This window comes from Herpailurus yagouaroundi, unplaced genomic scaffold (assembly GCF_014898765.1).
Source record: "Herpailurus yagouaroundi ecotype Mexico unplaced genomic scaffold, PumYag 163, whole genome shotgun sequence".
Lineage (NCBI taxonomy): Eukaryota > Metazoa > Chordata > Mammalia > Carnivora > Felidae > Herpailurus > Herpailurus yagouaroundi.
In genome coordinates, this window is record NW_024412404.1 from 61,575,848 (window position 1) to 61,585,425 (window position 9,578).

The window sequence follows — 9,578 nt, forward strand, 5'->3', positions numbered from 1 at the left end:
AAATTGTTTTAATAAAAAAAAAGGAAGGGTAGCCGACATGGCTTCAATGTGGTCCGAGGGGAGGAGCAGAAGGCAGGCCACTCGGGGCTTCCAGGCGGTCCAGAGAGGTGCACAGGCACTTGCCCTCTGTGACCTTGACCCGACAGCCAATGCCCGAAGGAGGTAGGGACACGGAGCGGGCCAAAACCACAAGAAAGGCTCCTGAGAGCTTTGGCGTTTTAAAGAAAAGCACCTTAGAAATAAGACACCCCCGGGGCGCCTGGGTGGCGCAGTCGGTTGAGCGTCCGACTTCAGCCAGGTCACGATCTCGCAGTCCGTGAGTTCGAGCCCCGCGTCGGGCTCTGGGCTGATGGCTCGGAGCCTGGAGCCTGTTTCCGATTCTGTGTCTCCCTCTCTCTCTGCCCCTCCCCCGTTCATGCTCTGTCTCTCTCTGTCCCAAAAATAAATAAACGTTGAAAAAAAAGTTTTTTTTAAAAAAAAGAAATAAGACGCCCCCAAGATGCACCACCTGGGTTGAGTCTGTCCTCTCTCCAAATGCTGAAAAAGACAAGCGGGAGCATTTAGTTGGGCGCCCGTTTCTCCGCTCGTTGGGATTTCAATTCCTGCCTCCACTCGTGTGTTTGCGCACTTGTAGAGGTTGTCGCGAAGGCTTGACGCTTTGTTTTCGCCCCCCTGGAACGACGGCTGCTCTGGTCCCCTCTCGCGGTTTGAATGGGAGAGTCCTCCAAAAACACAGAATAAAAGACAGCGGTAATTACATGTGTGGTTCAAAACGGAGAGCACTAAAATGGAAAATGCCGGCCTCCAGAATCGTAGAGCAAACCGGCAAAATAAATATATATTTTTCAGCTGAAGAGAAAATGAGCAGTGTCTCGGAATGTGACAGAAAGTTCATCTCTACGCCACCGGGCGGGAGCAGCGGCGGAGGCAGGGTCCTCAAACGCAGGAGAGAGCCATAGGCCCTTTAAAATCTCCTTTATCCTCTTATTTTGTGCTATAAACCATAATGGAGATTTCATCAACTTGGCAGGAAATTGCAAGCTAATAAAAGAGCCTTGTTACAAAGATAAGAAGAAGAGAACATCGTAAAAGACAGACATGGGCTGAGTTCTGGCTTTAGGCCCTTCTTTCTCCAACTCTACAGGGACCTGAGGTTCATCAACTCAGTTAATGGTGTGGATGACCACCAATTTGTCCTTTCCTCCTCCTGTCCTTTCTTCATATTCCAGGGCGTTTCTGCCCATCGGGGGTGCCTTGCAAAGGCCAATCGGAAATACATACAGCATTAAGTATTGCAACACTGCCTGTTCATTGGCTCCGTAAACGATACCCTGACGGAGGAATCACACAGGACATGGCTTTAAAGCCAGCGTGGATATACCCCTGCACCCAAGGGAGGACCGGCTTGCTCCTTGTATCCTTCTGCCTCCCACTCTGGCTTCCAACTTACCTTATCACCAAAACATCGGCTCTATTTTTTTTTCCCTCCTCCCCTCTCAACGTTTGAGTTGGCTGTAAAGTAAGGAACCTGCCCATCAGGGCCACGCTGTTCCAAGTGTGGTCCTTGGACCCGCAGCCCCCCGGGGACCGCTTTTGAATTTATTAGAAACGCCGATTCTCAGGCCCCTGCCCAGACCTACGGAATCAGAATGTGCACTTTCACAAGACTCCCAGATGATTCACGTGCACGTAAAGTCCGACAAGTGCACCGTGGAGAATCAGGAAACACTTGAGACCTCTCTCGGCCATGCTGGCATTGGATACTCAATCCAATCCTCTGGATACTCAAAAGGATTGGATGCTCAATCCTTCTATGAAAGGAAAGTGGGGTCCGAAAGCCCCGTGGGCACGTTTGCTGTTGCACCTGCAGAGAGGCACTAATCCTTGGACCGTGATCACTGTCGTACTAGACTTTTAAAGATTCAGAAACCGGGGCACCTGGGTGGCTCAGTCGGTTAAGCGTCCGACTTCACCCGGGTCACGATCTCGCGGTCCGTGAGTTCGAGCCCCGCATCAGGCTCTGGGCTGATGGCTCAGAGCCTGGAGCCTGCTTCCGATTCTGTGTCTCCCTCTTTCCCTGCCCTTCCACCATTCATGCTCTGTCTCTCTCTGTCTCAAAAATAAATAAACGTTAAAAAAAATTAAAAAAAAAAAGATTCAGAAACCGTATAGGAGGCTAGAAGGTCTTCCGTCAGGTGCTCAAACCCTTTCTAGACGGTACCACACAAACCTTCAGTGTGCTTGATATGGAAGTAGGGAAGTAAATAATGTTTCCCCCTAGAGGACCCCGAGACACACGCTGTTTCTTTGCACAGTTACATAAACATACTGCAGTGTGCTTGTCTTAATGTTTAATTTAGATTGCTGCCCCATTGATTCCACTGTGGCTCGGGCAGATGAGAGCAAACCAGATTCATGGTGCTGCCGTGCCACGGTCCAGTCGTCTTGAGTGTAGGAGAATGGCCACATCAGGGTTGTGCGCCTAATTAAGCACTTAGTCAATAACCCACTCCCCCTGGACTGAGCCATTTGCTTTATCCATTGCGGGAACGAGATCAAGCTGGGCAGTGAACGTGGGTAATTCATGCAGCAAGAACTCGTTTTAGGTGAGGCTGGATTGATGGGAATTGGTTGCTTCGGAGTCAGAGACGGCGGAGAGAAAGCGCTGTCTCTCCCCGGGCGATTCCAGCATTCCTCCACGAAGGCGAGGTGGGGACTGGGTCCACCCGCCAGGGGCGCGTGAGTGGGGCCCCCGGAGGGCCGGTGGGCACCTTGCCACGGTGGCCCCAGAGGTCTGGGAAGAGGCTCCATCGTTGGCGTGCACACAGCTCGCTGCCGGGTGATGCCTGTAATTGTTCTGCGGTGAGATAAGAACTCTGCGTTTTATCTGAGGTCTCAAGACAGCTTATTGACTGCACTGTCTTACTGCGCGGCACATAATAACGTTGTTAGGGGAAATGTCAGCGAAGGCACTGAAGGGTGGAAAAACATGAAATCAAATTTCTCATATGACAATGGCTTGAATATTTGTTGGGTTTTCGCCTCCACCGAACGAGGCTGAGGATTCTTTTCAGGCTGATTGGCTCGGCCCCTGCACGGGGTTTGTCCAGCCAGCCTACCCAGCAGTCAACACGTTTTAACAAGCCCTCCACTCTTCCTGCTCTCAGAAAGGGGTCTGGAACAGGCGGATGCTGTCCCCGGCTCTTCACAGAGAAATCATTTCCATAACATCCCGAGCGTCCTAAGACTTCGTGTCGTATTTTTCCATCAGCCATCTGCTAGGGTGGATGTATCCACAAGACATCTTCCTTCGCTGGCGTAATTACAAGAGCTTCTCCTCTGCCGAACGTTGCGTTACATTTACATTCGAAGTTATTTTGCTCTTCCTTTGCCCTTGCCCTGCAGGAATTGTGGGACTTCAAGTTAATAGGCTTTTAATGGTTCTGTGATAACTGTGATTATAAACTGTGAATCAGATCCGGGGAGCATCCGAGTTTCAGCTGCAGCTCAGGCAAAGATACCTCTGTTGCTTCTGATCCTTGGTTGAAATTTGGTTTTCCCTGTTTAGACACCACCGTCCTTTAAAAAAAAATAAAATAAAAACTACCTCGTTTGTTTCGCAATCGCAAAGCCTTTACCAACATCTTCCTTTTGATATATTAGCAGCATTTAGAAACACATCCTGTTGCTAAAAATTAAGTCTACACTTGCATTTCCTGCTTCCTTTTTGAGGGGAGATGCTGGATTTATTTAAAACACATGCAACACGTTGGACACACACGCATGCACGCACGCACACACCGCCTTCAACTTTTCGCTGCCAAATATTTAGAAATAAATTTTTACTGTGTTCTCTGAACATATAATTACTGCTTTGAGGCTAGTTAATGAAAATATATTTTTCTTTGAAACATGTTGGCTCTACTAAATGAGCCTTTCCTTGTGAGTCCACAGATGAATTGATTGTGAGCCTCCTTGAAAAAAAAAAGGCATTCTGATCATTGTTGCCAGATGTCTCAAGCAAGCCTTCCAAGCTGGGGCTAGAGACACAGCCTTAAAATAGAAGGCACGGAGTTGCACCATCGGCCAATGAGCCCTTAGAGCAAATGAGCTCTCGCTTCTCATTGGCCGGAACATCTGTGACCTGTGCATGGACGGCCCAGGGTCGGGAGCACTTCTTGCTCTGGCCAATTACTGCTGACGTCTGAAAAGGCCACAAATAACAGCCCACAGTTTTTGCAACACTGCCTTGCAGAACACCTCAGCTCACTTCCTAGGAAAATCGCCGAGGGAGACCAGGGCATCACCCAGGCAAAATAATCCCTGTGGTGGGAATAGTTCCACCAGGCAAAACCCTCGCTAGAGTTGGGCTCTAGAGAGAAGGTCTTCTTCTCAGGCGAGGGGGCCCTTACCTACAGGCCCTCCCTGGGGGAGAAATCAACTGGATTTGCTTACTGGGAAATCCACAGGAAGGAAAGCTGAGTGATTGAGCAGCAGGCAGCACCTCACCGCCTTCCCGAATAACCACAATCTCAAGTTGGAGGTTGCGATCACCATCAATTTTAAAAGAGGCATTTCGGGGCGCCTGGGTGGCTCAGTCGGTTAAGCGTCCGACTTCAGCTCAGGTCATGATCTCGCGGCCCGTGAGTTCAAGCCCCACATCGGGCTCTGTGCTGACAGCTCAGAGCCTGGAGCCTGTTTCGGATTCTGTGTCTCCCTCTCTCTCTGACCCTCCCCTGTTCATGCTCTGTCTCTCTCTGTCTCAAAAATAAATAAATGTTAAAAAAAATTTTTTTTTAAATAAATAAAAGAGGCATTTCAACAAGAAGCCATGGGAAGCGTGGAGCCCTAAAGGCCCGTTCATCTGTAAGGAACAAAGAAACACCCTAGGCAGAAGTCTCATCGACAAAGGTCAGCTCTTGGCAACATAGGCCGGACTGGGCAGCCAGGAGCACTTTAGACACTGCTCAACGGTGCTGCGGGACCGGCATCGGGACCAGAATTAAGAAATTACTATTGGCATCAAAGAGTAATTTGGTAGCAATAGCTCCCAAAGAGCCTTAAACATATCCATATTTTATGATCCTGCAATGTTACTGCTGAGAATTCACCCCAAGAAAATACCCATATATTTGCACAAAGATTTATCCCCAAGCATGCTTATTATACTATTTGTTAGAGGGAAAAAAAATTGAATCATAAAGTTGAACCCAATGGAGTCGTCGAAAAACATAGAATGACACAAAAATGTTCACATTATATTGCTCATTAGAAAAGAAAGGTAGGGGCGCCTCGGTGGCCGAGTCGGTTAAGGGTCTGACTTCAACTCAGGTCATGATCTTGTGGTTCGTGGGTTTGAGCCTGCATCGTGCTCTGTGCTGACAGCTGGGAGCCTGGAGCCTGCTTCGGATTCTGTGTCTCCCTCTCTCTCTCTGCCCTCCCCGGCTTGTGCTCTGTCTCTGTCTCTCTCTCAAAAATAAATAAACATTAAAAAAAAAAAAAAAAAAAGGTAAATGCACATATAGAATGATCTTCTTTTGTAAAAAAATATATATATATTCATACTTATAGGAAAACAGAAGGTTACACAAAAAGTTTTGGGATTACTTGAATTTCTTTTTTTTTTTTCTTTTTTTTTTTTTTCTTTCACTGGGCTTTTCCAAATGCACATGTATCGCTATTGTGGTCGGAAACAAAATTAGAAGATTTTTTAAGAGAAGTCATGGGAAAGCAAGTAATTTATGATCAATGTCTTGGAACAGGTCAAGACCCAGCCAAGCAGAGGGCACAAAAATTAAGCTATAAAACACAGCGATGCATGTGATGGTCTACTAAGAACAAAGCTCGACTGGCTGTGGTCAAGTCATGAATTTGCATGTATTCCAGAAAAAGTGTTTTGCAGGCAACGCTCCATATTGCGCTAGGTGCTGAAGATACCACGGTGCATAATCGGTGGTCCCTACTCTGAGGGCTTCCAGCCTGTCTGAGGAATGCATCCACGTTTCCATGGAAGCATTTCCATCCCACCCTTGCAGCAGGTGGAGAAATTCCCCCATCGATCTCTGTGAAATCTGCCTTAGTAAGCCTTCGCATTATGGGAAGTAAAATCAAATAAAGCTTAAAGCCTGCTAAAGCATGACACTTGGCCTTAACCTAGACTCTTAAACCAAGAGTGAGACCTTGAAGTCAGACAATGAGGAATAACGAAGTTCCAAGCTCCAGCAGCAACCCTGCTGAGATCTTGAAGCAGGAAGGCTAGAACCTGCTAAAAGGTCTCCATGGGCCCCTCTGAACACAACCGTGAAACGTTCAAAGCTTCCGTTCTTGGGAATCAGACCCCAAAAGATAGACTGTGTTGATTTAAGATATTATCCTTCTGCTATGAAAAAGCTTTTGGCGTGAGTTCCTCAATACCAGTGTTCATTTTTACACTAAATAGACCACCTGATACATTCTTCCTCAAAGGGGTTAGGGAAGGCCCCAAGGGCACCAGCCAAGTGGTCAGGCCACGGTTCAGTCCTAGGGAACAGATCTTAATTTAAAGGGGTAGTGATGGGAGACTTGGAGACAGGAGGAACTGGGGGTAAAAATGACATTTGTGGGGCATCTGGGTGGCTCAGTTGGTGAAGCATCCGACTCTTGATTTCAGCTCAGGTCATGATCTCATGGTTTGTGAGTTTGAGACCCACATCGGTGCTGACGGGACAGAGCCTGCTTGGGATTCTCTCTCTTTCCTTCTCTCTGCCCCTCCCCTGCTTGCCCTCTCTCTGTCTCTTAAAAAAAAAAAAAAAGACATTTGGGGCTTCCCTCTCCAGCATCTATCATTACCCTTCTTCCAGTAATAACCCCCATTGCTGCTTGTCACCACCATCGGTCCACCCAGGTTAGGTGGAGTTGATTCTGTCCTTCCCTCCAGCACTAGCCAGTCAGAGCATCGTTCCCCTGGTGATATACTCTTTGGCTCTGGGTGGGCACATGAGGAAATCAGGCCAATCGAAGTAAAGTAAATTCAGTTCTAAGACAGAGAAAGAATCTCCACGTTTCCTGACAAATTTGAACCCACAAGCATGTGGGCGGGCATCTCTGCTGCCACCTTCCCACCTCCCGACCTCGACAATGAAGCCAACCACAGACAGGACCCACCCGGAGGGGCCGTGGGACTGTGGCTCCTCATTACACCCGCTGAACCTGCACCTGAAGCCAGCAATACCCTTGAACGAGCCAGTGCCTGAGCCAATAAGTGTCCTTCTTTCGGTGCAAAAGGAGTGAGGATTGAGGGAGAAGTGGAGAAAGAGAGAAGACTTGACCTCGTAAGCATAAGGGGAGGGGAGGGCCCATGGGAGAGGAAGGTGGTGGACAAAAAAAAAAAAAGCACAAAATGCACTTCCTCTGAGATGAGGGAACCCTACCTGGGACCCGGCTAATGCCTTCGAAGCCCCAGAGTCTGCTGCACAGACAGGGGCCACTCCACCTGCTTCCTCCTCATCCAAGTTCCTGGCCAGTCCCCTGCTGTCACCACTGCTGAGCACGCCTCAGACACCTGTCACCCTTATCTCCTGCAGGTTGGACCTCTTGGTATGGATTTTGCCCAAGAATGACACTGTAGGAGCTGAGCCCCAACTGGGGAGGGGAGGGAAGGAAGAATTCCTACTCCCGGGTCCCCTTGGTATCTGGTTTCCATGCGCTCGACTCCAATCCTGGCCGCCGGACACACACGCTGGATTTGAACTCACCCCAAAACACCAACTGCCCCTCCCTGAAAAGGCCTTCTTTTGGCAAATTCCAGGACTTCCACGATGGCCCCACTGTTCAATCTATAATTTCTGCTCCCCCTGTGGCTGTCACAGATGGCCGCCGTAGACACAAATCCTAAGGTTGGAGTGATGTCTTCTGGCCCTAAGTGTGGCTTCCTTCTTGTTAACAAGACCTGCTCATTCGTTACCCACAGGGCCCAGTCTCTGTGTTTGGGGTTACGACAGGCAGGGTAACGAAGCTAAAACTTCTTTAAAAACTCTTTAAAATTTTTTTTTCAACGTTTATTTATTTTTGGGACAGAGAGAGACACAGCATGAACGGGGGAGGGGCAGAGAGAGAGGGAGACACAGAATCGGAAACAGGCTCCAGGCTCTGAGCCATCAGCCCAGAGCCCGACGCGGGGCTCGAACTCACGGACCGCGAGATCGTGACCTGGCTGAAGTCGGATGCTTAACCGACTGCGCCACCCAGGCGCCCCTAAAAACTCTTTTAAAGAGCAAATGGCAGAAGGGCTGCCAATTCGACGTCACTGACAGAGTTGTTAAGTTCCATATTTATTTCCCTATTAGTCATCGTATCAATATCATCAGTGTAAAGTTATATCTTTTTCTGTTAAAAATAGGCATTCTCGGGGCGCCTGGCGGGCTCAGTCAGAAGAGATTGTGACTCTTGATCTCAGGGTTGTAAGTGCAAGCCCCACGTTCAGTATCGAGATGACTTAAATAAATAAACTTAAAAAAAAAGAAAGGCATTCTCATCCTGCATCTTTGTCGACCGTGTTGTTGGGATTGTGGCGCAAGGGAACTCTTGGGTCTGAAAAAATTGCCAACCTCTCTTCTAACCTAGTCCAGTGGAGTAAAATAGAACTTGAAAAAGCACATCCAGAGTTGCCTGTCATCTGTTCCCTAAGTCATCCTGGAAAGCAAAAGCCACCCAAACGGCAGTGTTGCCTGTGGTAAGAACGCAGCTTAGGTGTGGGAGGCTGGCTTGCGCCCCAGCACTGCCGTTTCCCGGGTGTGTGATCTCAGGCACCTTACTTCACCCCTCTGTGCCTCAGCTTTCTCATCTGCAATATGGGGATAGTTTTTTTTAAGTTTATTTATTTTGAGAGAGAGAGAGAGCGAGACAGCACGTACGCACACGGTGGAGGGGCAGAGAGAAAGAGGGAGAGAGAGAGAATCCCGAGAAGGCTCTGTGCTATGAACACAGAGCCTGACATGGGGCTCAATCCCATAAACCTCAAGATCATGACCTGAGCCGAAAAGATGTAGGTATTTAGAAACTCACCTCCATTTTGGGGCACCTGGGCGGCTCATTCGGTTAAGTGTCTGACCCTTGATTTCGGCTCACATCATGACCTTACCGTCCATGGATTCGAATTCTCAAAATAAATAAATAAACTTTAAAAAGTAATAAATAACTAATTTAACAAATAGCGAAGTACCTACCTGTTTGGGCTGTTGTCAGGATTAAAGTCACGGATACGGGTGAAAAGCCCAGAAAAGCTCCTGATCCGTAATTAGGTGTAAATAAATGCTAGCACGTTTTACCATATATCGCTGATTCTTCAAAGTGCACGGATCCTGTCAAGAAACCCATGGGAACACAGCGGTGGCTGAGGACAGAAGGAAGAAGAGGTCTAGGAAGTCAGAGGTGGGCGGGGCCAGAGCTGGGGGCTCCACCCCGGGTCTGGGTCTCCGGAAGGCTGTCCACAGGGCCAGAGCTCTCAGATGTAAAGGAGGCTGTGGCGGACGCAGAGGCAGAGGCTTTCCACGCCAATCTGGGGGTCCCCCCAAAAGATGTCCTGGTTCCCAAGGGCTCTC